The sequence below is a fragment of the Pseudophryne corroboree genome, unplaced genomic scaffold (assembly GCF_028390025.1).
Source record: "Pseudophryne corroboree isolate aPseCor3 unplaced genomic scaffold, aPseCor3.hap2 scaffold_1864, whole genome shotgun sequence".
NCBI classification, from domain to species: Eukaryota; Metazoa; Chordata; class Amphibia; order Anura; family Myobatrachidae; genus Pseudophryne; species Pseudophryne corroboree.
Genome location: NW_026968502.1, coordinates 1 through 25,420, shown reverse-complemented (window position 1 = coordinate 25,420; position 25,420 = coordinate 1). Strand labels below are relative to the sequence as shown.

The 25,420-nt window shown below is 47.5% G+C and overlaps 18 non-coding genes across 18 annotated transcripts; all 18 read left to right on the top strand.

The window, feature by feature from the left end:
• Positions 1-355: 355 nt before the first annotated feature.
• Positions 356-519, top strand: LOC135003480 (U1 spliceosomal RNA). The gene has a single exon (XR_010204497.1). It is a non-coding gene; the product is annotated as a U1 spliceosomal RNA (small nuclear RNA).
• A 1,236-nt stretch (positions 520-1,755) lies between these two features.
• Positions 1,756-1,919, top strand: LOC135003439 (U1 spliceosomal RNA). The gene has a single exon (XR_010204456.1). It is a non-coding gene; the product is annotated as a U1 spliceosomal RNA (small nuclear RNA).
• A 1,236-nt stretch (positions 1,920-3,155) lies between these two features.
• On the top strand, positions 3,156-3,319 carry LOC135003424 (U1 spliceosomal RNA). The gene has a single exon (XR_010204442.1). It is a non-coding gene; the product is annotated as a U1 spliceosomal RNA (small nuclear RNA).
• A 1,236-nt stretch (positions 3,320-4,555) lies between these two features.
• LOC135003465 (U1 spliceosomal RNA) lies at positions 4,556-4,719 on the top strand. The gene has a single exon (XR_010204481.1). It is a non-coding gene; the product is annotated as a U1 spliceosomal RNA (small nuclear RNA).
• A 1,236-nt stretch (positions 4,720-5,955) lies between these two features.
• On the top strand, positions 5,956-6,119 carry LOC135003438 (U1 spliceosomal RNA). Its single transcript, XR_010204455.1, has one exon. It is a non-coding gene; the product is annotated as a U1 spliceosomal RNA (small nuclear RNA).
• A 1,236-nt stretch (positions 6,120-7,355) lies between these two features.
• Positions 7,356-7,519, top strand: LOC135003429 (U1 spliceosomal RNA). The gene has a single exon (XR_010204446.1). It is a non-coding gene; the product is annotated as a U1 spliceosomal RNA (small nuclear RNA).
• Positions 7,520-8,755: 1,236 nt separating this feature from the next.
• On the top strand, positions 8,756-8,919 carry LOC135003430 (U1 spliceosomal RNA). The gene has a single exon (XR_010204447.1). It is a non-coding gene; the product is annotated as a U1 spliceosomal RNA (small nuclear RNA).
• A 1,236-nt stretch (positions 8,920-10,155) lies between these two features.
• On the top strand, positions 10,156-10,319 carry LOC135003436 (U1 spliceosomal RNA). Its single transcript, XR_010204453.1, has one exon. It is a non-coding gene; the product is annotated as a U1 spliceosomal RNA (small nuclear RNA).
• Positions 10,320-11,549: 1,230 nt separating this feature from the next.
• On the top strand, positions 11,550-11,713 carry LOC135003434 (U1 spliceosomal RNA). Its single transcript, XR_010204451.1, has one exon. It is a non-coding gene; the product is annotated as a U1 spliceosomal RNA (small nuclear RNA).
• Positions 11,714-12,949: 1,236 nt separating this feature from the next.
• LOC135003435 (U1 spliceosomal RNA) lies at positions 12,950-13,113 on the top strand. Its single transcript, XR_010204452.1, has one exon. It is a non-coding gene; the product is annotated as a U1 spliceosomal RNA (small nuclear RNA).
• Positions 13,114-14,343: 1,230 nt separating this feature from the next.
• On the top strand, positions 14,344-14,507 carry LOC135003423 (U1 spliceosomal RNA). Its single transcript, XR_010204441.1, has one exon. It is a non-coding gene; the product is annotated as a U1 spliceosomal RNA (small nuclear RNA).
• A 1,235-nt stretch (positions 14,508-15,742) lies between these two features.
• LOC135003479 (U1 spliceosomal RNA) lies at positions 15,743-15,906 on the top strand. Its single transcript, XR_010204496.1, has one exon. It is a non-coding gene; the product is annotated as a U1 spliceosomal RNA (small nuclear RNA).
• A 1,236-nt stretch (positions 15,907-17,142) lies between these two features.
• On the top strand, positions 17,143-17,306 carry LOC135003478 (U1 spliceosomal RNA). Its single transcript, XR_010204495.1, has one exon. It is a non-coding gene; the product is annotated as a U1 spliceosomal RNA (small nuclear RNA).
• Positions 17,307-18,542: 1,236 nt separating this feature from the next.
• On the top strand, positions 18,543-18,706 carry LOC135003477 (U1 spliceosomal RNA). The gene has a single exon (XR_010204494.1). It is a non-coding gene; the product is annotated as a U1 spliceosomal RNA (small nuclear RNA).
• A 1,236-nt stretch (positions 18,707-19,942) lies between these two features.
• LOC135003481 (U1 spliceosomal RNA) lies at positions 19,943-20,106 on the top strand. Its single transcript, XR_010204498.1, has one exon. It is a non-coding gene; the product is annotated as a U1 spliceosomal RNA (small nuclear RNA).
• A 1,235-nt stretch (positions 20,107-21,341) lies between these two features.
• LOC135003470 (U1 spliceosomal RNA) lies at positions 21,342-21,505 on the top strand. The gene has a single exon (XR_010204487.1). It is a non-coding gene; the product is annotated as a U1 spliceosomal RNA (small nuclear RNA).
• Positions 21,506-22,740: 1,235 nt separating this feature from the next.
• On the top strand, positions 22,741-22,904 carry LOC135003459 (U1 spliceosomal RNA). The gene has a single exon (XR_010204475.1). It is a non-coding gene; the product is annotated as a U1 spliceosomal RNA (small nuclear RNA).
• Positions 22,905-24,139: 1,235 nt separating this feature from the next.
• LOC135003476 (U1 spliceosomal RNA) lies at positions 24,140-24,303 on the top strand. Its single transcript, XR_010204493.1, has one exon. It is a non-coding gene; the product is annotated as a U1 spliceosomal RNA (small nuclear RNA).
• Positions 24,304-25,420: the final 1,117 nt, after the last annotated feature.

Here is a 25,420-nt window from a genome sequence, read left to right as displayed (position 1 = left end):
CAATTTAAGAACCCATTGAGACATAGGACGGTGCACTGCCTGTTGCTTTTCATATGGAGATGAGGGTTGCAGCTACTGTAACTGTGCCCGACTGCTTTTATGACATGACGGTATGCAAATTCATCTGCTGCAGTGTGCCCTGGGAAGGATTTGCACTAGTTGTGCGCATAGTTTGGGGGTGCTTCAGGAACAGTCACCCTTCCGCCTTCCCATGTCAACGTGAAGAGATGCAGCCTCCCTGCAGTTTTCTTTTCCCGTCCCCTGCCGAGAGTTCACTTGTCATGGCTCCGGTCAACCTCCTTCACTTGACGGGGGTGTGCCCAAGCAGGGGCCCTCCTGAGCCCTAGTCCAACTCATACTTACCTGGCAGGGGAGATACCATGATCACGAAGGTGGTTCTCCCAGGGCGAGGCTCATCCATTGCACTCCGGGTGTGCTGACCCCTGCGATTTCCCCAAATGCGGGAAACTCGACTGCATAATTTGTGGTAGTGGGGGACTGCGTTCGTGCTTTCCCCTGATCATCTCTGGTAAAAGTCAGATCTTTTTGTGTGCTGCTGGTGCTGTCTCTTCCTTTGCTGTTTCCATCCTTTTCTTCATTTCAACCCTCCCTCCACTGGAGCCCTGTGCCCGTTAAGGTGCGCTTCTATCTTTCACTCAGCGCTCTCTTCTCATCTCTTCTCCTGTGCGCTGGCTGCATGCTTCCTTGCTTTTTCCGACCTTGTACTGTGCTTCGCATATACAACCAATACAGGGCGCTGCAGGACCCACACGGTTTCACTTGCTTTGTAAAGTAGGCCCCCAGATTGTGTCAGATATGAGGGGGAGAGAGAAAAAAAACTTTGCTCCCTCATTTCATGCAGTAGCTTGTCTACTTTGTAAAATGGTAGGCCTCGCTGGGCTGCCGTAGTCTTCCTACACATAGTAAGCGTTTAAATTGAGGCGGCGAAAACTAGAAGAAAGAGAGCATTTTTGGTTTGCGTGCAGATTTTGGGCAGGTGGATTGGTGGCAAAACACAAAGTATTTGTCTATGGTGCTTATAAGACGGGGGACAAAAGAAAAAAAATCACATTTGCTTTTGGTTCACTTGCTTGAGAAATACGCTTTTTGGGCCATTTGGGTGAAACAACTTTTGACGTGTTCAAATCAGTAAAAAGACTAATGGCTTTTTTGAGACTACAAAGTCTTTTGAAAGAAAAAACAAACAAACAAAAACCAAGGTATAATTTGTGTGAGTGCCGCAGGGGGGATAAGAAAGAAAGAAAAAATAAATAAAAAGAAATCCGTGACGACGACGTTCGGACGAGCGCTAACGTCGGAAAATGGTCTCGGTGCGAGGATGAGAAAACCCTCAGCAGCGAGGGGGTTAAATCTCAAGCTGCCTTTTATATTTTATTTTCCAATTTAAGAACCCATTGAGACATAGGACGGTGCACTGCCTGTTGCTTTTCATATGGAGATGAGGGTTGCAGCTACTGTAACTGTGCCCGACTGCTTTTATGACATGACGGTATGCAAATTCATCTGCTGCAGTGTGCCCTGGGAAGGATTTGCACTAGTTGTGCGCATAGTTTGGGGGTGCTTCAGGAACAGTCACCCTTCCGCCTTCCCATGTCAACGTGAAGAGATGCAGCCTCCCTGCAGTTTTCTTTTCCCGTCCCCTGCCGAGAGTTCACTTGTCATGGCTCCGGTCAACCTCCTTCACTTGACGGGGGTGTGCCCAAGCAGGGGCCCTCCTGAGCCCTAGTCCAACTCATACTTACCTGGCAGGGGAGATACCATGATCACGAAGGTGGTTCTCCCAGGGCGAGGCTCATCCATTGCACTCCGGGTGTGCTGACCCCTGCGATTTCCCCAAATGCGGGAAACTCGACTGCATAATTTGTGGTAGTGGGGGACTGCGTTCGCGCTTTCCCCTGATCATCTCTGGTAAAAGTCAGATCTTTTTGTGTGCTGCTGGTGCTGTCTCTTCCTTTGCTGTTTCTATCCTTTTCTTCATTTCAACTCTCCCTCCACTGGACCCCTGTGCCCGTTAAGGTGCGCTTCTATCTTTCACTCAGCGCTCTCTTCTCATCTCTTCTCCTGTGCGCTGGCTGCATGCTTCCTTGCTTTTTCCGGCCTTGTACTGTGCTTCGCATATACAACCAATACAGGGCGCTGCAGGACCCACACGGTTTCACTTGCTTTGTAAAGTAGGCCCCCAGATTGTGTCAGATATGAGGGGGAGAGAGAAAAAAAACTTTGCTCCCTCATTTCATGCAGTAGCTTGTCTACTTTGTAAAATGGTAGGCCTCGCTGGGCTGCCGTAGTCTTCCTGCACATAGTAAGCGTTTAAATTGAGGCGGCGAAAACTAGAAGAAAGAGAGCATTTTTGGTTTGCGTGCAGATTTTGGGCAGGTGGATTGGTGGCAAAACACAAAGTATTTGTCTATGGTGCTTATAAGATGGGGGACAAAAGAAAAAAAATCACATTTGCTTTTGGTTCACTTGCTTGAGAAATACGCTTTTTGGGCCATTTGGGTGAAACAACTTTTGACGTGTTCAAATCAGTAAAAAGACTAATGGCTTTTTTGAGACTACAAAGTCTTTTGAAAGAAAAAACAAACAAACAAAAACCAAGGTATAATTTGTGTGAGTGCCGCAGGGGGGATAAGAAAGAAAGAAAAAATAAATAAAAAGAAATCCGCGACGACGACGTTCGGACGAGCGCTAACGTCGGAAAATGGTCTCGGTGCGAGGATGAGAAAACCCTCAGCAGCGAGGGGGTTAAATCTCAAGCTGCCTTTTATATTTTATTTTCCAATTTAAGAACCCATTGAGACATAGGACGGTGCACTGCCTGTTGCTTTTCATATGGAGATGAGGGTTGCAGCTACTGTAACTGTGCCCGACTGCTTTTATGACATGACGGTATGCAAATTCATCTGCTGCAGTGTGCCCTGGGAAGGATTTGCACTAGTTGTGCGCATAGTTTGGGGGTGCTTCAGGAACAGTCACCCTTCCGCCTTCCCATGTCAACGTGAAGAGATGCAGCCTCCCTGCAGTTTTCTTTTCCCGTCCCCTGCCGAGAGTTCACTTGTCATGGCTCCGGTCAACCTCCTTCACTTGACGGGGGTGTGCCCAAGCAGGGGCCCTCCTGAGCCCTAGTCCAACTCATACTTACCTGGCAGGGGAGATATCATGATCACAAAGGTGGTTCTCCCAGGGCGAGGCTCATCCATTGCACTCCGGGTGTGCTGACCCCTGCGATTTCCCCAAATGCGGGAAACTCGACTGCATAATTTGTGGTAGTGGGGGACTGCGTTCGCGTTTTCCCCTGATCATCTCTGGTAAAAGTCAGATCTTTTTGTGTGCTGCTGGTGCTGTCTCTTCCTTTGCTGTTTCCATCCTTTTCTTCATTTCAACCCTCCCTCCACTGGACCCCTGTGCCCGTTAAGGTGCGCTTCTATCTTTCACTCAGCGCTCTCTTCTCATCTCTTCTCCTGTGCGCTGGCTGCATGCTTCCTTGCTTTTTCCGGCATTGTACTGTGCTTCGCATATACAACCAATACAGGGCGCTGCAGGACCCACACGGTTTCACTTGCTTTGTAAAGTAGGCCCCCAGATTGTGTCAGATATGAGGGGGAGAGACAAAAAAAACTTTGCTCCCTCATTTCATGCAGTAGCTTGTCTACTTTGTAAAATGGTAGGCCTCGCTGGGCTGCCGTAGTCTTCCTACACATAGTAAGCGTTTAAATTGAGGCGGCGAAAACTAGAAGAAAGAGAGCATTTTTGGTTTGCGTGCAGATTTTGGGCAGGTGGATTGGTGGCAAAACACAAAGTATTTGTCTATGGTGCTTATAAGACGGGGGACAAAAGAAAAAAAATCACATTTGCTTTTGGTTCACTTGCTTGAGAAATACGCTTTTTGGGCCATTTGGGTGAAACAACTTTTGACGTGTTCAAATCAGTAAAAAGACTAATGGCTTTTTTGAGACTACAAAGTCTTTTGAAAGAAAAAACAAACAAACAAAAAACAAGGTATAATTTGTGTGAGTGCCGCAGGGGGGATAAGAAAGAAAGAAAAAATAAATAAAAAGAAATCCGTGACGACGACGTTCGGACGAGCGCTAACGTCGGAAAATGGTCTCGGTGCGAGGATGAGAAAACCCTCAGCAGCGAGGGGGTTAAATCTCAAGCTGCCTTTTATATTTTATTTTCCAATTTAAGAACCCATTGAGACATAGGACGGTGCACTGCCTGTTGCTTTTCATATGGAGATGAGGGTTGCAGCTACTGTAACTGTGCCCGACTGCTTTTATGACATGACGGTATGCAAATTCATCTGCTGCAGTGTGCCCTGGGAAGGATTTGCACTAGTTGTGCGCATAGTTTGGGGGTGCTTCAGGAACAGTCACCCTTCCGCCTTCCCATGTCAACGTGAAGAGATGCAGCCTCCCTGCAGTTTTCTTTTCCCGTCCCCTGCCGAGAGTTCACTTGTCATGGCTCCGGTCAACCTCCTTCACTTGACGGGGGTGTGCCCAAGCAGGGGTCATCCTGAGCCTTAGTCCAACTCATACTTACCTGGCAGGGGAGATACCATGATCACGAAGGTGGTTCTCCCAGGGCGAGGCTCATCCATTGCACTCTGGGTGTGCTGACCCCTGCGATTTCCCCAAATGCGGGAAACTCGACTGCATAATTTGTGGTAGTGGGGGACTGCGTTCGCGCTTTCCCCTGATCATCTCTGGTAAAAGTCAGATCTTTTTGTGTGCTGCTGGTGCTGTCTCTTCCTTTGCTGTTTCCATCCTTTTCTTCATTTCAACCCTCCCTCCACTGGACCCCTGTGCCCGTTAAGGTGCGCTTCTATCTTTCACTCAGCGCTCTCTTCTCATCTCTTCTCCTGTGCGCTGGCTGCATGCTTCATTGCTTTTTCCGGCCTTGTACTGTGCTTCGCATATACAACCAATACAGGGCGCTGCAGGACCCACACGGTTTCACTTGCTTTGTAAAGTAGGCCCCCAGATTGTGTCAGATATGAGGGGGAGAGACAAAAAAAACTTTGCTCCCTCATTTCATGCAGTAGCTTGTCTACTTTGTAAAATGGTAGGCCTCGCTGGGCTGCCGTAGTCTTCCTACACATAGTAAGCGTTTAAATTGAGGCGGCGAAAACTAGAAGAAAGAGAGCATTTTTGGTTTGCGTGCAGATTTTGGGCAGGTGGATTGGTGGCAAAACACAAAGTATTTGTCTATGGTGCTTATAAGACGGGGGACAAAAGAAAAAAAATCACATTTGCTTTTGGTTCACTTGCTTGAGAAATACGCTTTTTGGGCCATTTGGGTGAAACAACTTTTGACGTGTTCAAATCAGTAAAAAGACTAATGGCTTTTTTGAGACTACAAAGTCTTTTGAAAGAAAAAACAAACAAACAAAAACCAAGGTATAATTTGTGTGAGTGCCGCAGGGGGGATAAGAAAGAAAGAAAAAATAAATAAAAAGAAATCCGTGACGACGACGTTCGGACGAGCGCTAACGTCGGAAAATGGTCTCGGTGCGAGGATGAGAAAACCCTCAGCAGCGAGGGGGTTAAATCTCAAGCTGCCTTTTATATTTTATTTTCCAATTTAAGAACCCATTGAGACATAGGACGGTGCACTGCCTGTTGCTTTTCATATGGAGATGAGGGTTGCAGCTACTGTAACTGTGCCCGACTGCTTTTATGACATGACGGTATGCAAATTCATCTGCTGCAGTGTGCCCTGGGAAGGATTTGCACTAGTTGTGCGCATAGTTTGGGGGTGCTTCAGGAACAGTCACCCTTCCGCCTTCCCATGTCAACGTGAAGAGATGCAGCCTCCCTGCAGTTTTCTTTTCCCGTCCCCTGCCGAGAGTTCACTTGTCATGGCTCCGGTCAACCTCCTTCACTTGACGGGGGTGTGCCCAAGCAGGGGCCCTCCTGAGCCCTAGTCCAACTCATACTTACCTGGCAGGGGAGATACCATGATCACGAAGGTGGTTCTCCCAGGGCGAGGCTCATCCATTGCACTCCGGGTGTGCTGACCCCTGCGATTTCCCCAAATGCGGGAAACTCGACTGCATAATTTGTGGTAGTGGGGGACTGCGTTCGCGCTTTCCCCTGATCATCTCTGGTAAAAGTCAGATCTTTTTGTGTGCTGCTGGTGCTGTCTCTTCCTTTGCTGTTTCTATCCTTTTCTTCATTTCAACTCTCCCTCCACTGGACCCCTGTGCCCGTTAAGGTGCGCTTCTATCTTTCACTCAGCGCTCTCTTCTCATCTCTTCTCCTGTGCGCTGGCTGCATGCTTCCTTGCTTTTTCCGGCCTTGTACTGTGCTTCGCATATACAACCAATACAGGGCGCTGCAGGACCCACACGGTTTCACTTGCTTTGTAAAGTAGGCCCCCAGATTGTGTCAGATATGAGGGGGAGAGACAAAAAAAACTTTGCTCCCTCATTTCATGCAGTAGCTTGTCTACTTTGTAAAATGGTAGGCCTCGCTGGGCTGCCGTAGTCTTCCTACACATAGTAAGCGTTTAAATTGAGGCGGCGAAAACTAGAAGAAAGAGAGCATTTTTGGTTTGCGTGCAGATTTTGGGCAGGTGGATTGGTGGCAAAACACAAAGTATTTGTCTATGGTGCTTATAAGACGGGGGACAAAAGAAAAAAAATCACATTTGCTTTTGGTTCACTTGCTTGAGAAATACGCTTTTTGGGCCATTTGGGTGAAACAACTTTTGACGTGTTCAAATCAGTAAAAAGACTAATGGCTTTTTTGAGACTACAAAGTCTTTTGAAAGAAAAAACAAACAAACAAAAACCAAGGTATAATTTGTGTGAGTGCCGCAGGGGGGATAAGAAAGAAAGAAAAAATAAATAAAAAGAAATCCGTGACGACGACGTTCGGACGAGCGCTAACGTCGGAAAATGGTCTCGGTGCGAGGATGAGAAAACCCTCAGCAGCGAGGGGGTTAAATCTCAAGCTGCCTTTTATATTTTATTTTCCAATTTAAGAACCCATTGAGACATAGGACGGTGCACTGCCTGTTGCTTTTCATATGGAGATGAGGGTTGCAGCTACTGTAACTGTGCCCGACTGCTTTTATGACATGACGGTATGCAAATTCATCTGCTGCAGTGTGCCCTGGGAAGGATTTGCACTAGTTGTGCGCATAGTTTGGGGGTGCTTCAGGAACAGTCACCCTTCCGCCTTCCCATGTCAACGTGAAGAGATGCAGCCTCCCTGCAGTTTTCTTTTCCCGTCCCCTGCCGAGAGTTCACTTGTCATGGCTCCGGTCAACCTCCTTCACTTGACGGGGGTGTGCCCAAGCAGGGGCCCTCCTGAGCCCTAGTCCAACTCATACTTACCTGGCAGGGGAGATACCATGATCACGAAGGTGGTTCTCCCAGGGCGAGGCTCATCCATTGCACTCCGGGTGTGCTGACCCCTGCGATTTCCCCAAATGCGGGAAACTCGACTGCATAATTTGTGGTAGTGGGGGACTGCGTTCGCGCTTTCCCCTGATCATCTCTGGTAAAAGTCAGATCTTTTTGTGTGCTGCTGGTGCTGTCTCTTCCTTTGCTGTTTCTATCCTTTTCTTCATTTCAACTCTCCCTCCACTGGACCCCTGTGCCCGTTAAGGTGCGCTTCTATCTTTCACTCAGCGCTCTCTTCTCATCTCTTCTCCTGTGCGCTGGCTGCATGCTTCCTTGCTTTTTCCGGCCTTGTACTGTGCTTCGCATATACAACCAATACAGGGCGCTGCAGGACCCACACGGTTTCACTTGCTTTGTAAAGTAGGCCCCCAGATTGTGTCAGATATGAGGGGGAGAGACAAAAAAAACTTTGCTCCCTCATTTCATGCAGTAGCTTGTCTACTTTGTAAAATGGTAGGCCTCGCTGGGCTGCCGTAGTCTTCCTACACATAGTAAGCGTTTAAATTGAGGCGGCGAAAACTAGAAGAAAGAGAGCATTTTTGGTTTGCGTGCAGATTTTGGGCAGGTGGATTGGTGGCAAAACACAAAGTATTTGTCTATGGTGCTTATAAGACGGGGGACAAAAGAAAAAAAATCACATTTGCTTTTGGTTCACTTGCTTGAGAAATACGCTTTTTGGGCCATTTGGGTGAAACAACTTTTGACGTGTTCAAATCAGTAAAAAGACTAATGGCTTTTTTGAGACTACAAAGTCTTTTGAAAGAAAAAACAAACAAACAAAAACCAAGGTATAATTTGTGTGAGTGCCGCAGGGGGGATAAGAAAGAAAGAAAAAATAAATAAAAAGAAATCCGTGACGACGACGTTCGGACGAGCGCTAACGTCGGAAAATGGTCTCGGTGCGAGGATGAGAAAACCCTCAGCAGCGAGGGGGTTAAATCTCAAGCTGCCTTTTATATTTTATTTTCCAATTTAAGAACCCATTGAGACATAGGACGGTGCACTGCCTGTTGCTTTTCATATGGAGATGAGGGTTGCAGCTACTGTAACTGTGCCCGACTGCTTTTATGACATGACGGTATGCAAATTCATCTGCTGCAGTGTGCCCTGGGAAGGATTTGCACTAGTTGTGCGCATAGTTTGGGGGTGCTTCAGGAACAGTCACCCTTCCGCCTTCCCATGTCAACGTGAAGAGATGCAGCCTCCCTGCAGTTTTCTTTTCCCGTCCCCTGCCGAGAGTTCACTTGTCATGGCTCCGGTCAACCTCCTTCACTTGACGGGGGTGTGCCCAAGCAGGGGCCCTCCTGAGCCCTAGTCCAACTCATACTTACCTGGCAGGGGAGATACCATGATCACGAAGGTGGTTCTCCCAGGGCGAGGCTCATCCATTGCACTCCGGGTGTGCTGACCCCTGCGATTTCCCCAAATGCGGGAAACTCGACTGCATAATTTGTGGTAGTGGGAGACTGCGTTCGTGCTTTCCCCTGATCATCTCTGGTAAAAGTCAGATCTTTTTGTGTGCTGCTGGTGCTGTCTCTTCCTTTGCTGTTTCCATCCTTTTCTTCATTTCAACCCTCCCTCCACTGGAGCCCTGTGCCCGTTAAGGTGCGCTTCTATCTTTCACTCAGCGCTCTCTTCTCATCTCTTCTCCTGTGCGCTGGCTGCATGCTTCCTTGCTTTTTCCGACCTTGTACTGTGCTTCGCATATACAACCAATACAGGGCGCTGCAGGACCCACACGGTTTCACTTGCTTTGTAAAGTAGGCCCCCAGATTGTGTCAGATATGAGGGGGAGAGAGAAAAAAAACTTTGCTCCCTCATTTCATGCAGTAGCTTGTCTACTTTGTAAAATGGTAGGCCTCGCTGGGCTGCCGTAGTCTTCCTACACATAGTAAGCGTTTAAATTGAGGCGGCGAAAACTAGAAGAAAGAGAGCATTTTTGGTTTGCGTGCAGATTTTGGGCAGGTGGATTGGTGGCAAAACACAAAGTATTTGTCTATGGTGCTTATAAGACGGGGGACAAAAGAAAAAAAATCACATTTGCTTTTGGTTCACTTGCTTGAGAAATACGCTTTTTTGGCCATTTGGGTGAAACAACTTTTGACGTGTTCAAATCAGTAAAAAGACTAATGGCTTTTTTGAGACTACAAAGTCTTTTGAAAGAAAAAACAAACAAACAAAAACCAAGGTATAATTTGTGTGAGTGCCGCAGGGGGGATAAGAAAGAAAGAAAAAATAAATAAAAAGAAATCCGTGACGACGACGTTCGGACGAGCGCTAACGTCGGAAAATGGTCTCGGTGCGAGGATGAGAAAACCCTCAGCAGCGAGGGGGTTAAATCTCAAGCTGCCTTTTATATTTTATTTTCCAATTTAAGAACCCATTGAGACATAGGACGGTGCACTGCCTGTTGCTTTTCATATGGAGATGAGGGTTGCAGCTACTGTAACTGTGCCCGACTGCTTTTATGACATGACGGTATGCAAATTCATCTGCTGCAGTGTGCCCTGGGAAGGATTTGCACTAGTTGTGCGCATAGTTTGGGGGTGCTTCAGGAACAGTCACCCTTCCGCCTTCCCATGTCAACGTGAAGAGATGCAGCCTCCCTGCAGTTTTCTTTTCCCGTCCCCTGCCGAGAGTTCACTTGTCATGGCTCCGGTCAACCTCCTTCACTTGACGGGGGTGTGCCCAAGCAGGGGCCCTCCTGAGCCCTAGTCCAACTCATACTTACCTGGCAGGGGAGATACCATGATCACGAAGGTGGTTCTCCCAGGGCGAGGCTCATCCATTGCACTCCGGGTGTGCTGACCCCTGCGATTTCCCCAAATGCGGGAAACTCTACTGCATAATTTGTGGTAGTGGGGCACTGCGTTCGCGCTTTCCCCTGATCATCTCTAGTAAAAGTCAGATCTTTTTGTGTGCTGCTGGTGCTGTCTCTTCCTTTGCTGTTTCCATCCTTTTCTTCATTTCAACTCTCCCTCCACTGGACCCCTGTGCCCGTTAAGGTGCGCTTCTATCTTTCACTCAGCGCTCTCATCTCTTCTCCTGTGCGCTGGCTGCATGCTTCCTTGCTTTTTCCGGCCTTGTACTGTGCTTCGCATATACAACCAATACAGGGCGCTGCAGGACCCACACGGTTTCACTTGCTTTGTAAAGTAGGCCCCCAGATTGTGTCAGATATGAGGGGGAGAGAGAAAAAAAACTTTGCTCCCTCATTTCATGCAGTAGCTTGTCTACTTTGTAAAATGGTAGGCCTCGCTGGGCTGCCGTAGTCTTCCTACACATAGTAAGCGTTTAAATTGAGGCGGCGAAAACTAGAAGAAAGAGAGCATTTTTGGTTTGCGTGCAGATTTTGGGCAGGTGGATTGGTGGCAAAACACAAAGTATTTGTCTATGGTGCTTATAAGACGGGGGACAAAAGAAAAAAAATCACATTTGCTTTTGGTTCACTTGCTTGAGAAATACGCTTTTTGGGCCATTTGGGTGAAACAACTTTTGACGTGTTCAAATCAGTAAAAAGACTAATGGCTTTTTTGAGACTACAAAGTCTTTTGAAAGAAAAAACAAACAAACAAAAACCAAGGTATAATTTGTGTGAGTGCCGCAGGGGGATAAGAAAGAAAGAAAAAATAAATAAAAAGAAATCCGTGACGACGACGTTCGGACGAGCGCTAACGTCGGAAAATGGTCTCGGTGCGAGGATGAGAAAACCCTCAGCAGCGAGGGGGTTAAATCTCAAGCTGCCTTTTATATTTTATTTTCCAATTTAAGAACCCATTGAGACATAGGACGGTGCACTGCCTGTTGCTTTTCATATGGAGATGAGGGTTGCAGCTACTGTAACTGTGCCCGACTGCTTTTATGACATGACGGTATGCAAATTCATCTGCTGCAGTGTGCCCTGGGAAGGATTTGCACTAGTTGTGCGCATAGTTTGGGGGTGCTTCAGGAACAGTCACCCTTCCGCCTTCCCATGTCAACGTGAAGAGATGCAGCCTCCCTGCAGTTTTCTTTTCCCGTCCCCTGCCGAGAGTTCACTTGTCATGGCTCCGGTCAACCTCCTTCACTTGACGGGGGTGTGCCCAAGCAGGGGCCCTCCTGAGCCCTAGTCCAACTCATACTTACCTGGCAGGGGAGATACCATGATCACGAAGGTGGTTCTCCCAGGGCGAGGCTCATCCATTGCACTCCGGGTGTGCTGACCCCTGCGATTTCCCCAAATGCGGGGAACTCGACTGCATAATTTGTGGTAGTGGGAGACTGCGTTCGTGCTTTCCCCTGATCATCTCTGGTAAAAGTCAGATCTTTTTGTGTGCTGCTGGTGCTGTCTCTTCCTTTGCTGTTTCCATCCTTTTCTTCATTTCAACCCTCCCTCCACTGGAGCCCTGTGCCCGTTAAGGTGCGCTTCTATCTTTCACTCAGCGCTCTCTTCTCATCTCTTCTCCTGTGCGCTGGCTGCATGCTTCCTTGCTTTTTCCGACCTTGTACTGTGCTTCGCATATACAACCAATACAGGGCGCTGCAGGACCCACACGGTTTCACTTGCTTTGTAAAGTAGGCCCCCAGATTGTGTCAGATATGAGGGGGAGAGAGAAAAAAAACTTTGCTCCCTCATTTCATGCAGTAGCTTGTCTACTTTGTAAAATGGTAGGCCTCGCTGGGCTGCCGTAGTCTTCCTACACATAGTAAGCGTTTAAATTGAGGCGGCGAAAACTAGAAGAAAGAGAGCATTTTTGGTTTGCGTGCAGATTTTGGGCAGGTGGATTGGTGGCAAAACACAAAGTATTTGTCTATGGTGCTTATAAGACGGGGGACAAAAGAAAAAAAATCACATTTGCTTTTGGTTCACTTGCTTGAGAAATACGCTTTTTGGGCCATTTGGGTGAAACAACTTTTGACGTGTTCAAATCAGTAAAAAGACTAATGGCTTTTTTGAGACTACAAAGTCTTTTGAAAGAAAAAACAAACAAACAAAAACCAAGGTATAATTTGTGTGAGTGCCGCAGGGGGGATAAGAAAGAAAGAAAAAATAAATAAAAAGAAATCCGTGACGACGACGTTCGGACGAGCGCTAACGTCGGAAAATGGTCTCGGTGCGAGGATGAGAAAACCCTCAGCAGCGAGGGGGTTAAATCTCAAGCTGCCTTTTATATTTTATTTTCCAATTTAAGAACCCATTGAGACATAGGACGGTGCACTGCCTGTTGCTTTTCATATGGAGATGAGGGTTGCAGCTACTGTAACTGTGCCCGACTGCTTTTATGACATGACGGTATGCAAATTCATCTGCTGCAGTGTGCCCTGGGAAGGATTTGCACTAGTTGTGCGCATAGTTTGGGGGTGCTTCAGGAACAGTCACCCTTCCGCCTTCCCATGTCAACGTGAAGAGATGCAGCCTCCCTGCAGTTTTCTTTTCCCGTCCCCTGCCGAGAGTTCACTTGTCATGGCTCCGGTCAACCTCCTTCACTTGACGGGGGTGTGCCCAAGCAGGGGCCCTCCTGAGCCCTAGTCCAACTCATACTTACCTGGCAGGGGAGATACCATGATCACGAAGGTGGTTCTCCCAGGGCGAGGCTCATCCATTGCACTCCGGGTGTGCTGACCCCTGCGATTTCCCCAAATGCGGGAAACTCTACTGCATAATTTGTGGTAGTGGGGCACTGCGTTCGCGCTTTCCCCTGATCATCTCTAGTAAAAGTCAGATCTTTTTGTGTGCTGCTGGTGCTGTCTCTTCCTTTGCTGTTTCCATCCTTTTCTTCATTTCAACTCTCCCTCCATTGGACCCCTGTGCCCGTTAAGGTGCGCTTCTATCTTTCACTCAGCGCTCTCATCTCTTCTCCTGTGCGCTGGCTGCATGCTTCCTTGCTTTTTCCGGCCTTGTACTGTGCTTCGCATATACAACCAATACAGGGCGCTGCAGGACCCACACGGTTTCACTTGCTTTGTAAAGTAGGCCCCCAGATTGTGTCAGATATGAGGGGGAGAGAGAAAAAAAACTTTGCTCCCTCATTTCATGCAGTAGCTTGTCTACTTTGTAAAATGGTAGGCCTCGCTGGGCTGCCGTAGTCTTCCTACACATAGTAAGCGTTTAAATTGAGGCGGCGAAAACTAGAAGAAAGAGAGCATTTTTGGTTTGCGTGCAGATTTTGGGCAGGTGGATTGGTGGCAAAACACAAAGTATTTGTCTATGGTGCTTATAAGACGGGGGACAAAAGAAAAAAAATCACATTTGCTTTTGGTTCACTTGCTTGAGAAATACGCTTTTTGGGCCATTTGGGTGAAACAACTTTTGACGTGTTCAAATCAGTAAAAAGACTAATGGCTTTTTTGAGACTACAAAGTCTTTTGAAAGAAAAAACAAACAAACAAAAACCAAGGTATAATTTGTGTGAGTGCCGCAGGGGGATAAGAAAGAAAGAAAAAATAAATAAAAAGAAATCCGTGACGACGACGTTCGGACGAGCGCTAACGTCGGAAAATGGTCTCGGTGCGAGGATGAGAAAACCCTCAGCAGCGAGGGGGTTAAATCTCAAGCTGCCTTTTATATTTTATTTTCCAATTTAAGAACCCATTGAGACATAGGACGGTGCACTGCCTGTTGCTTTTCATATGGAGATGAGGGTTGCAGCTACTGTAACTGTGCCCGACTGCTTTTATGACATGACGGTATGCAAATTCATCTGCTGCAGTGTGCCCTGGGAAGGATTTGCACTAGTTGTGCGCATAGTTTGGGGGTGCTTCAGGAACAGTCACCCTTCCGCCTTCCCATGTCAACGTGAAGAGATGCAGCCTCCCTGCAGTTTTCTTTTCCCGTCCCCTGCCGAGAGTTCACTTGTCATGGCTCCGGTCAACCTCCTTCACTTGACGGGGGTGTGCCCAAGCAGGGGCCCTCCTGAGCCCTAGTCCAACTCATACTTACCTGGCAGGGGAGATACCATGATCACGAAGGTGGTTCTCCCAGGGCGAGGCTCATCCATTGCACTCCGGGTGTGCTGACCCCTGCGATTTCCCCAAATGCGGGAAACTCGACTGCATAATTTGTGGTAGTGGGGGACTGTGTTCGTGCTTTCCCCTGATCATCTCTGGTAAAAGTCAGATCTTTTTGTGTGCTGCTGGTGCTGTCTCTTCCTTTGCTGTTTCCATCCTTTTCTTCATTTCAACCCTCCCTCCACTGGAGCCCTGTGCCCGTTAAGGTGCGCTTCTATCTTTCACTCAGCGCTCTCTTCTCATCTCTTCTCCTGTGCGCTGGCTGCATGCTTCCTTGCTTTTTCCGGCCTTGTACTGTGCTTCGCATATACAACCAATACAGGGCGCTGCAGGACCCACACGGTTTCACTTGCTTTGTAAAGTAGGCCCCCAGATTGTGTCAGATATGAGGGGGAGAGAGAAAAAAAACTTTGCTCCCTCATTTCATGCAGTAGCTTGTCTACTTTGTAAAATGGTAGGCCTCGCTGGGCTGCCGTAGTCTTCCTACACATAGTAAGCGTTTAAATTGAGGCGGCGAAAACTAGAAGAAAGAGAGCATTTTTGGTTTGCGTGCAGATTTTGGGCAGGTGGATTGGTGGCAAAACACAAAGTATTTGTCTATGGTGCTTATAAGACGGGGGACAAAAGAAAAAAAATCACATTTGCTTTTGGTTCACTTGCTTGAGAAATACGCTTTTTGGGCCATTTGGGTGAAACAACTTTTGACGTGTTCAAATCAGTAAAAAGACTAATGGCTTTTTTGAGACTACAAAGTCTTTTGAAAGAAAAAACAAACAAACAAAAACCAAGGTATAATTTGTGTGAGTGCCGCAGGGGGATAAGAAAGAAAGAAAAAATAAATAAAAAGAAATCCGTGACGACGACGTTCGGACGAGCGCTAACGTCGGAAAATGGTCTCGGTGCGAGGATGAGAAAACCCTCAGCAGCGAGGGGGTTAAATCTCAAGCTGCCTTTTATATTTTATTTTCCAATTTAAGAACCCATTGAGACATAGGACGGTGCACTGCCTGTTGCTTTTCATATGGAGATGAGGGTTGCAGCTACTGTAACTGTGCCCGACTGCTTTTATGACATGACGGTATGCAAATTCATCTGCTGCAGTGTGCCCTGGGAAGGATTTGCACTAGTTGTGCGCATAGTTTGGGGGTGCTTCAGGAACAGTCACCCTTCCGCCTTCCCATGTCAACGTGAAGAGATGCAGCCTCCCTGCAGTTTTCTTTTCCCGTCCCCTGCCGAGAGTTCACTTGTCATGGCTCCGGTCAACCTCCTTCACTTGACGGGGGTGTGCCCAAGCAGGGGCCCTCCTGAGCCCTAGTCCAACTCATACTTACCTGGCAGGGGAGATACCATGATCACGAAGGTGGTTCTCCCAGGGCGAGGCTCATCCATTGCACTCCGGGTGTGCTGACCCCTGCGATTTCCCCAAATGCGGGAAACTCGACTGCATAATTTGTGGTAGTGGGGGACTGCGTTCGTGCTTTCCCCTGATCATCTCTGGTAAAAGTCAGATCTTTTTGTGTGCTGCTGGTGCTGTCTCTTCCTTTGCTGTTTCCATCCTTTTCTTCATTTCAACCCTCCCTCCACTGGAGCCCTGTGCCCGTTAAGGTGCGCTTCTATCTTTCACTCAGCGCTCTCTTCTCATCTCTTCTCCTGTGCGCTGGCTGCATGCTTCCTTGCTTTTTCCGACCTTGTACTGTGCTTCGCATATACAACCAATACAGGGCGCTGCAGGACCCACACGGTTTCACTTGCTTTGTAAAGTAGGCCCCCAGATTGTGTCAGATATGAGGGGGAGAGAGAAAAAAAACTTTGCTCCCTCATTTCATGCAGTAGCTTGTCTACTTTGTAAAATGGTAGGCCTCGCTGGGCTGCCGTAGTCTTCCTACACATAGTAAGCGTTTAAATTGAGGCGGCGAAAACTAGAAGAAAGAGAGCATTTTTGGTTTGCGTGCAGATTTTGGGCAGGTGGATTGGTGGCAAAACACAAAGTATTTGTCTATGGTGCTTATAAGACGGGGGACAAAAGAAAAAAAATCACATTTGCTTTTGGTTCACTTGCTTGAGAAATACGCTTTTTGGGCCATTTGGGTGAAACAACTTTTGACGTGTTCAAATCAGTAAAAAGACTAATGGCTTTTTTGAGACTACAAAGTCTTTTGAAAGAAAAAACAAACAAACAAAAACCAAGGTATAATTTGTGTGAGTGCCGCAGGGGGGATAAGAAAGAAAGAAAAAATAAATAAAAAGAAATCCGTGACGACGACGTTCGGACGAGCGCTAACGTCGGAAAATGGTCTCGGTGCGAGGATGAGAAAACCCTCAGCAGCGAGGGGGTTAAATCTCAAGCTGCCTTTTATATTTTATTTTCCAATTTAAGAACCCATTGAGACATAGGACGGTGCACTGCCTGTTGCTTTTCATATGGAGATGAGGGTTGCAGCTACTGTAACTGTGCCCGACTGCTTTTATGACATGACGGTATGCAAATTCATCTGCTGCAGTGTGCCCTGGGAAGGATTTGCACTAGTTGTGCGCATAGTTTGGGGGTGCTTCAGGAACAGTCACCCTTCCGCCTTCCCATGTCAACGTGAAGAGATGCAGCCTCCCTGCAGTTTTCTTTTCCCGTCCCCTGCCGAGAGTTCACTTGTCATGGCTCCGGTCAACCTCCTTCACTTGACGGGGGTGTGCCCAAGCAGGGGCCCTCCTGAGCCCTAGTCCAACTCATACTTACCTGGCAGGGGAGATACCATGATCACGAAGGTGGTTCTCCCAGGGCGAGGCTCATCCATTGCACTCCGGGTGTGCTGACCCCTGCGATTTCCCCAAATGCGGGAAACTCGACTGCATAATTTGTGGTAGTGGGGGACTGCGTTCGTGCTTTCCCCTGATCATCTCTGGTAAAAGTCAGATCTTTTTGTGTGCTGCTGGTGCTGTCTCTTCCTTTGCTGTTTCCATCCTTTTCTTCATTTCAACCCTCCCTCCACTGGAGCCCTGTGCCCGTTAAGGTGCGCTTCTATCTTTCACTCAGCGCTCTCTTCTCATCTCTTCTCCTGTGCGCTGGCTGCATGCTTCCTTGCTTTTTCCGACCTTGTACTGTGCTTCGCATATACAACCAATACAGGGCGCTGCAGGACCCACACGGTTTCACTTGCTTTGTAAAGTAGGCCCCCAGATTGTGTCAGATATGAGGGGGAGAGAGAAAAAAAACTTTGCTCCCTCATTTCATGCAGTAGCTTGTCTACTTTGTAAAATGGTAGGCCTCGCTGGGCTGCCGTAGTCTTCCTACACATAGTAAGCGTTTAAATTGAGGCGGCGAAAACTAGAAGAAAGAGAGCATTTTTGGTTTGCGTGCAGATTTTGGGCAGGTGGATTGGTGGCAAAACACAAAGTATTTGTCTATGGTGCTTATAAGACGGGGGACAAAAGAAAAAAAATCACATTTGCTTTTGGTTCACTTGCTTGAGAAATACGCTTTTTGGGCCATTTGGGTGAAACAACTTTTGACGTGTTCAAATCAGTAAAAAGACTAATGGCTTTTTTGAGACTACAAAGTCTTTTGAAAGAAAAAACAAACAAACAAAAACCAAGGTATAATTTGTGTGAGTGCCGCAGGGGGGATAAGAAAGAAAGAAAAAATAAATAAAAAGAAATCCGTGACGACGACGTTCGGACGAGCGCTAACGTCGGAAAATGGTCTCGGTGCGAGGATGAGAAAACCCTCAGCAGCGAGGGGGTTAAATCTCAAGCTGCCTTTTATATTTTATTTTCCAATTTAAGAACCCATTGAGACATAGGACGGTGCACTGCCTGTTGCTTTTCATATGGAGATGAGGGTTGCAGCTACTGTAACTGTGCCCGACTGCTTTTATGACATGACGGTATGCAAATTCATCTGCTGCAGTGTGCCCTGGGAAGGATTTGCACTAGTTGTGCGCATAGTTTGGGGGTGCTTCAGGAACAGTCACCCTTCCGCCTTCCCATGTCAACGTGAAGAGATGCAGCCTCCCTGCAGTTTTCTTTTCCCGTCCCCTGCCGAGAGTTCACTTGTCATGGCTCCGGTCAACCTCCTTCACTTGACGGGGGTGTGCCCAAGCAGGGGCCCTCCTGAGCCCTAGTCCAACTCATACTTACCTGGCAGGGGAGATACCATGATCACGAAGGTGGTTCTCCCAGGGCGAGGCTCATCCATTGCACTCCGGGTGTGCTGACCCCTGCGATTTCCCCAAATGCGGGAAACTCGACTGCATAATTTGTGGTAGTGGGGGACTGCGTTCGTGCTTTCCCCTGATCATCTCTGGTAAAAGTCAGATCTTTTTGTGTGCTGCTGGTGCTGTCTCTTCCTTTGCTGTTTCCATCCTTTTCTTCATTTCAACCCTCCCTCCACTGGAGCCCTGTGCCCGTTAAGGTGCGCTTCTATCTTTCACTCAGCGCTCTCTTCTCATCTCTTCTCCTGTGCGCTGGCTGCATGCTTCCTTGCTTTTTCCGACCTTGTACTGTGCTTCGCATATACAACCAATACAGGGCGCTGCAGGACCCACACGGTTTCACTTGCTTTGTAAAGTAGGCCCCCAGATTGTGTCAGATATGAGGGGGAGAGAGAAAAAAAACTTTGCTCCCTCATTTCATGCAGTAGCTTGTCTACTTTGTAAAATGGTAGGCCTCGCTGGGCTGCCGTAGTCTTCCTACACATAGTAAGCGTTTAAATTGAGGCGGCGAAAACTAGAAGAAAGAGAGCATTTTTGGTTTGCGTGCAGATTTTGGGCAGGTGGATTGGTGGCAAAACACAAAGTATTTGTCTATGGTGCTTATAAGACGGGGGACAAAAGAAAAAAAATCACATTTGCTTTTGGTTCACTTGCTTGAGAAATACGCTTTTTGGGCCATTTGGGTGAAACAACTTTTGACGTGTTCAAATCAGTAAAAAGACTAATGGCTTTTTTGAGACTACAAAGTCTTTTGAAAGAAAAAACAAACAAACAAAAACCAAGGTATAATTTGTGTGAGTGCCGCAGGGGGGATAAGAAAGAAAGAAAAAATAAATAAAAAGAAATCCGTGACGACGACGTTCGGACGAGCGCTAACGTCGGAAAATGGTCTCGGTGCGAGGATGAGAAAACCCTCAGCAGCGAGGGGGTTAAATCTCAAGCTGCCTTTTATATTTTATTTTCCAATTTAAGAACCCATTGAGACATAGGACGGTGCACTGCCTGTTGCTTTTCATATGGAGATGAGGGTTGCAGCTACTGTAACTGTGCCCGACTGCTTTTATGACATGACGGTATGCAAATTCATCTGCTGCAGTGTGCCCTGGGAAGGATTTGCACTAGTTGTGCGCATAGTTTGGGGGTGCTTCAGGAACAGTCACCCTTCCGCCTTCCCATGTCAACGTGAAGAGATGCAGCCTCCCTGCAGTTTTCTTTTCCCGTCCCCTGCCGAGAGTTCACTTGTCATGGCTCCGGTCAACCTCCTTCACTTGACGGGGGTGTGCCCAAGCAGGGGCCCTCCTGAGCCCTAGTCCAACTCATACTTACCTGGCAGGGGAGATACCATGATCACGAAGGTGGTTCTCCCAGGGCGAGGCTCATCCATTGCACTCCGGGTGTGCTGACCCCTGCGATTTCCCCAAATGCGGGAAACTCGACTGCATAATTTGTGGTAGTGGGGGACTGCGTTCGCGCTTTCCCCTGATCATCTCTGGTAAAAGTCAGATCTTTTTGTGTGCTGCTGGTGCTGTCTCTTCCTTTGCTGTTTCCATCCTTTTCTTCATTTCAACTCTCCCTCCACTGGACCCCTGTGCCCGTTAAGGTGCGCTTCTATCTTTCACTCAGCGCTCTCTTCTCATCTCTTCTCCTGTGCGCTGGCTGCATGCTTCCTTGCTTTTTCCGGCCTTGTACTGTGCTTCGCATATACAACCAATACAGGGCGCTGCAGGACCCACACGGTTTCACTTGCTTTGTAAAGTAGGCCCCCAGATTGTGTCAGATATGAGGGGGAGAGAGAAAAAAAACTTTGCTCCCTCATTTCATGCAGTAGCTCGTCTACTTTGTAAAATGGTAGGCCTCGCTGGGCTGCCGTAGTCTTCCTACACATAGTAAGCGTTTAAATTGAGGCGGCGAAAACTAGAAGAAAGAGAGCATTTTTGGTTTGCGTGCAGATTTTGGGCAGGTGGATTGGTGGCAAAACACAAAGTATTTGTCTATGGTGCTTATAAGACGGGGGACAAAAGAAAAAAAATCACATTTGCTTTTGGTTCACTTGCTTGAGAAATACGCTTTTTGGGCCATTTGGGTGAAACAACTTTTGACGTGTTCAAATCAGTAAAAAGACTAATGGCTTTTTTGAGACTACAAAGTCTTTTGAAAGAAAAAACAAACAAACAAAAACCAAGGTATAATTTGTGTGAGTGCCGCAGGGGGATAAGAAAGAAAGAAAAAATAAATAAAAAGAAATCCGTGACGACGACGTTCGGACGAGCGCTAACGTCGGAAAATGGTCTCGGTGCGAGGATGAGAAAACCCTCAGCAGCGAGGGGGTTAAATCTCAAGCTGCCTTTTATATTTTATTTTCCAATTTAAGAACCCATTGAGACATAGGACGGTGCACTGCCTGTTGCTTTTCATATGGAGATGAGGGTTGCAGCTACTGTAACTGTGCCCGACTGCTTTTATGACATGACGGTATGCAAATTCATCTGCTGCAGTGTGCCCTGGGAAGGATTTGCACTAGTTGTGCGCATAGTTTGGGGGTGCTTCAGGAACAGTCACCCTTCCGCCTTCCCATGTCAACGTGAAGAGATGCAGCCTCCCTGCAGTTTTCTTTTCCCGTCCCCTGCCGAGAGTTCACTTGTCATGGCTCCGGTCAACCTCCTTCACTTGACGGGGGTGTGCCCAAGCAGGGGCCCTCCTGAGCCCTAGTCCAACTCATACTTACCTGGCAGGGGAGATACCATGATCACGAAGGTGGTTCTCCCAGGGCGAGGCTCATCCATTGCACTCCGGGTGTGCTGACCCCTGCGATTTCCCCAAATGCGGGAAACTCGACTGCATAATTTGTGGTAGTGGGGGACTGCGTTCGCGCTTTCCCCTGATCATCTCTGGTAAAAGTCAGATCTTTTTGTGTGCTGCTGGTGCTGTCTCTTCCTTTGCTGTTTCCATCCTTTTCTTCATTTCAACCCTCCCTCCACTGGACCCCTGTGCCCGTTAAGGTGCGCTTCTATCTTTCACTCAGCGCTCTCTTCTCATCTCTTCTCCTGTGCGCTGGCTGCATGCTTCCTTGCTTTTTCCGACCTTGTACTGTGCTTCGCATATACAACCAATACAGGGCGCTGCAGGACCCACACGGTTTCACTTGCTTTGTAAAGTAGGCCCCCAGATTGTGTCAGATATGAGGGGGAGAGAGAAAAAAAACTTTGCTCCCTCATTTCATGCAGTAGCTTGTCTACTTTGTAAAATGGTAGGCCTCGCTGGGCTGCCGTAGTCTTCCTACACATAGTAAGCGTTTAAATTGAGGCGGCGAAAACTAGAAGAAAGAGAGCATTTTTGGTTTGCGTGCAGATTTTGGGCAGGTGGATTGGTGGCAAAACACAAAGTATTTGTCTATGGTGCTTATAAGACGGGGGACAAAAGAAAAAAAATCACATTTGCTTTTGGTTCACTTGCTTGAGAAATACGCTTTTTGGGCCATTTGGGTGAAACAACTTTTGACGTGTTCAAATCAGTAAAAAGACTAATGGCTTTTTTGAGACTACAAAGTCTTTTGAAAGAAAAAACAAACAAACAAAAACCAAGGTATAATTTGTGTGAGTGCCGCAGGGGGATAAGAAAGAAAGAAAAAATAAATAAAAAGAAATCCGTGACGACGACGTTCGGACGAGCGCTAACGTCGGAAAATGGTCTCGGTGCGAGGATGAGAAAACCCTCAGCAGCGAGGGGGTTAAATCTCAAGCTGCCTTTTATATTTTATTTTCCAATTTAAGAACCCATTGAGACATAGGACAGTGCACTGCCTGTTGCTTTTCATATGGAGATGAGGGTTGCAGCTACTGTAACTGTGCCCGACTGCTTTTATGACATGACGGTATGCAAATTCATCTGCTGCAGTGTGCCCTGGGAAGGATTTGCACTAGTTGTGCGCATAGTTTGGGGGTGCTTCAGGAACAGTCACCCTTCCGCCTTCCCATGTCAACGTGAAGAGATGCAGCCTCCCTGCAGTTTTCTTTTCCCGTCCCCTGCCGAGAGTTCACTTGTCATGGCTTTGGTCAACCTCCTTCACTTGACGGGGGTGTGCCCAAGCAGGGGCCCTCCTGAGCCCTAGTCCAACTCATACTTACCTGGCAGGGGAGATACCATGATCACGAAGGTGGTTCTCCCAGGGCGAGGCTCATCCATTGCACTCCGGGTGTGCTGACCCCTGCGATTTCCCCAAATGCGGGAAACTCGACTGCATAATTTGTGGTAGTGGGGGACTGCGTTCGCGCTTTCCCCTGATCATCTCTAGTAAAAGTCAGATCTTTTTGTGTGCTGCTGGTGCTGTCTCTTCCTTTGCTGTTTCCATCCTTTTCTTCATTTCAACTCTCCCTCCACTGGACCCCTGTGCCCGTTAAGGTGCGCTTCTATCTTTCACTCAGCGCTCTCTTCTCATCTCTTCTCCTGTGCGCTGGCTGCATGCTTCCTTGCTTTTTCCGGCCTTGTACTGTGCTTCGCATATACAACCAATACAGGGCGCTGCAGGACCCACACGGTTTCACTTGCTTTGTAAAGTAGGCCCCCAGATTGTGTCAGATATGAGGGGGAGAGAGAAAAAAAACTTTGCTCCCTCATTTCATGCAGTAGCTCGTCTACTTTGTAAAATGGTAGGCCTCGCTGGGCTGCCGTAGTCTTCCTACACATAGTAAGCGTTTAAATTGAGGCGGCGAAAACTAGAAGAAAGAGAGCATTTTTGGTTTGCGTGCAGATTTTGGGCAGGTGGATTGGTGGCAAAACACAAAGTATTTGTCTATGGTGCTTATAAGACGGGGGACAAAAGAAAAAAAATCACATTTGCTTTTGGTTCACTTGCTTGAGAAATACGCTTTTTGGGCCATTTGGGTGAAACAACTTTTGACGTGTTCAAATCAGTAAAAAGACTAATGGCTTTTTTGAGACTACAAAGTCTTTTGAAAGAAAAAACAAACAAACAAAAACCAAGGTATAATTTGTGTGAGTGCCGCAGGGGGATAAGAAAGAAAGAAAAAATAAATAAAAAGAAATCCGTGACGACGACGTTCGGACGAGCGCTAACGTCGGAAAATGGTCTCGGTGCGAGGATGAGAAAACCCTCAGCAGCGAGGGGGTTAAATCTCAAGCTGCCTTTTATATTTTATTTTCCAATTTAAGAACCCATTGAGACATAGGACGGTGCACTGCCTGTTGCTTTTCATATGGAGATGAGGGTTGCAGCTACTGTAACTGTGCCCGACTGCTTTTATGACATGACGGTATGCAAATTCATCTGCTGCAGTGTGCCCTGGGAAGGATTTGCACTAGTTGTGCGCATAGTTTGGGGGTGCTTCAGGAACAGTCACCCTTCCGCCTTCCCATGTCAACGTGAAGAGATGCAGCCTCCCTGCAGTTTTCTTTTCCCGTCCCCTGCCGAGAGTTCACTTGTCATGGCTCCGGTCAACCTCCTTCACTTGACGGGGGTGTGCCCAAGCAGGGGCCCTCCTGAGCCCTAGTCCAACTCATACTTACCTGGCAGGGGAGATACCATGATCACGAAGGTGGTTCTCCCAGGGCGAGGCTCATCCATTGCACTCCGGGTGTGCTGACCCCTGCGATTTCCCCAAATGCGGGAAACTCGACTGCATAATTTGTGGTAGTGGGGGACTGCGTTCGTGCTTTCCCCTGATCATCTCTGGTAAAAGTCAGATCTTTTTGTGTGCTGCTGGTGCTGTCTCTTCCTTTGCTGTTTCCATCCTTTTCTTCATTTCAACCCTCCCTCCACTGGACCCCTGTGCCCGTTAAGGTGCGCTTCTATCTTTCACTCAGCGCTCTCTTCTCATCTCTTCTCCTGTGCGCTGGCTGCATGCTTCCTTGCTTTTTCCGGCCTTGTACTGTGCTTCGCATATACAACCAATACAGGGTGCTGCAGGACCCACACGGTTTCAATTGCTTTGTAAAGTAGGCCCCCAGATTGTGTCAGATATGAGGGGGGAGAGAGAAAAAAAACTTTGCTCCCTCATTTCATGCAGTAGCTTGTCTACTTTGTAAAATGGTAGGCCTCGCTGGGCTGCCGTAGTCTTCCTACACATAGTAAGCGTTTAAATTGAGGCGGCAAAAACTAGAAGAAAGAGAGCATTTTTGGTTTGCGTGCAGATTTTGGGCAGGTGGATTGGTGGCAAAACACAAAGTATTTGTCTATGGTGCTTATAAGACGGGGGACAAAAGAAAAAAAATCACATTTGCTTTTGGTTCACTTGCTTGAGAAATACGCTTTTTGGGCCATTTGGGTGAAACAACTTTTGACGTGTTCAAATCAGTAAAAAGACTAATGGCTTTTTTGAGACTACAAAGTCTTTTGAAAGAAAAAACAAACAAACAAAAACCAAGGTATAATTTGTGTGAGTGCCGCAGGGGGGATAAGAAAGAAAGAAAAAATAAATAAAAAGAAATCCGTGACGACGACGTTCGGACGAGCGCTAACGTCGGAAAATGGTCTCGGTGCGAGGATGAGAAAACCCTCAGCAGCGAGGGGGTTAAATCTCAAGCTGCCTTTTATATTTTATTTTCCAATTTAAGAACCCATTGAGACATAGGACGGTGCACTGCCTGTTGCTTTTCATATGGAGATGAGGGTTGCAGCTACTGTAACTGTGCCCGACTGCTTTTATGACATGACGGTATGCAAATTCATCTGCTGCAGTGTGCCCTGGGAAGGATTTGCACTAGTTGTGCGCATAGTTTGGGGGTGCTTCAGGAACAGTCACCCTTCCGCCTTCCCATGTCAACGTGAAGAGATGCAGCC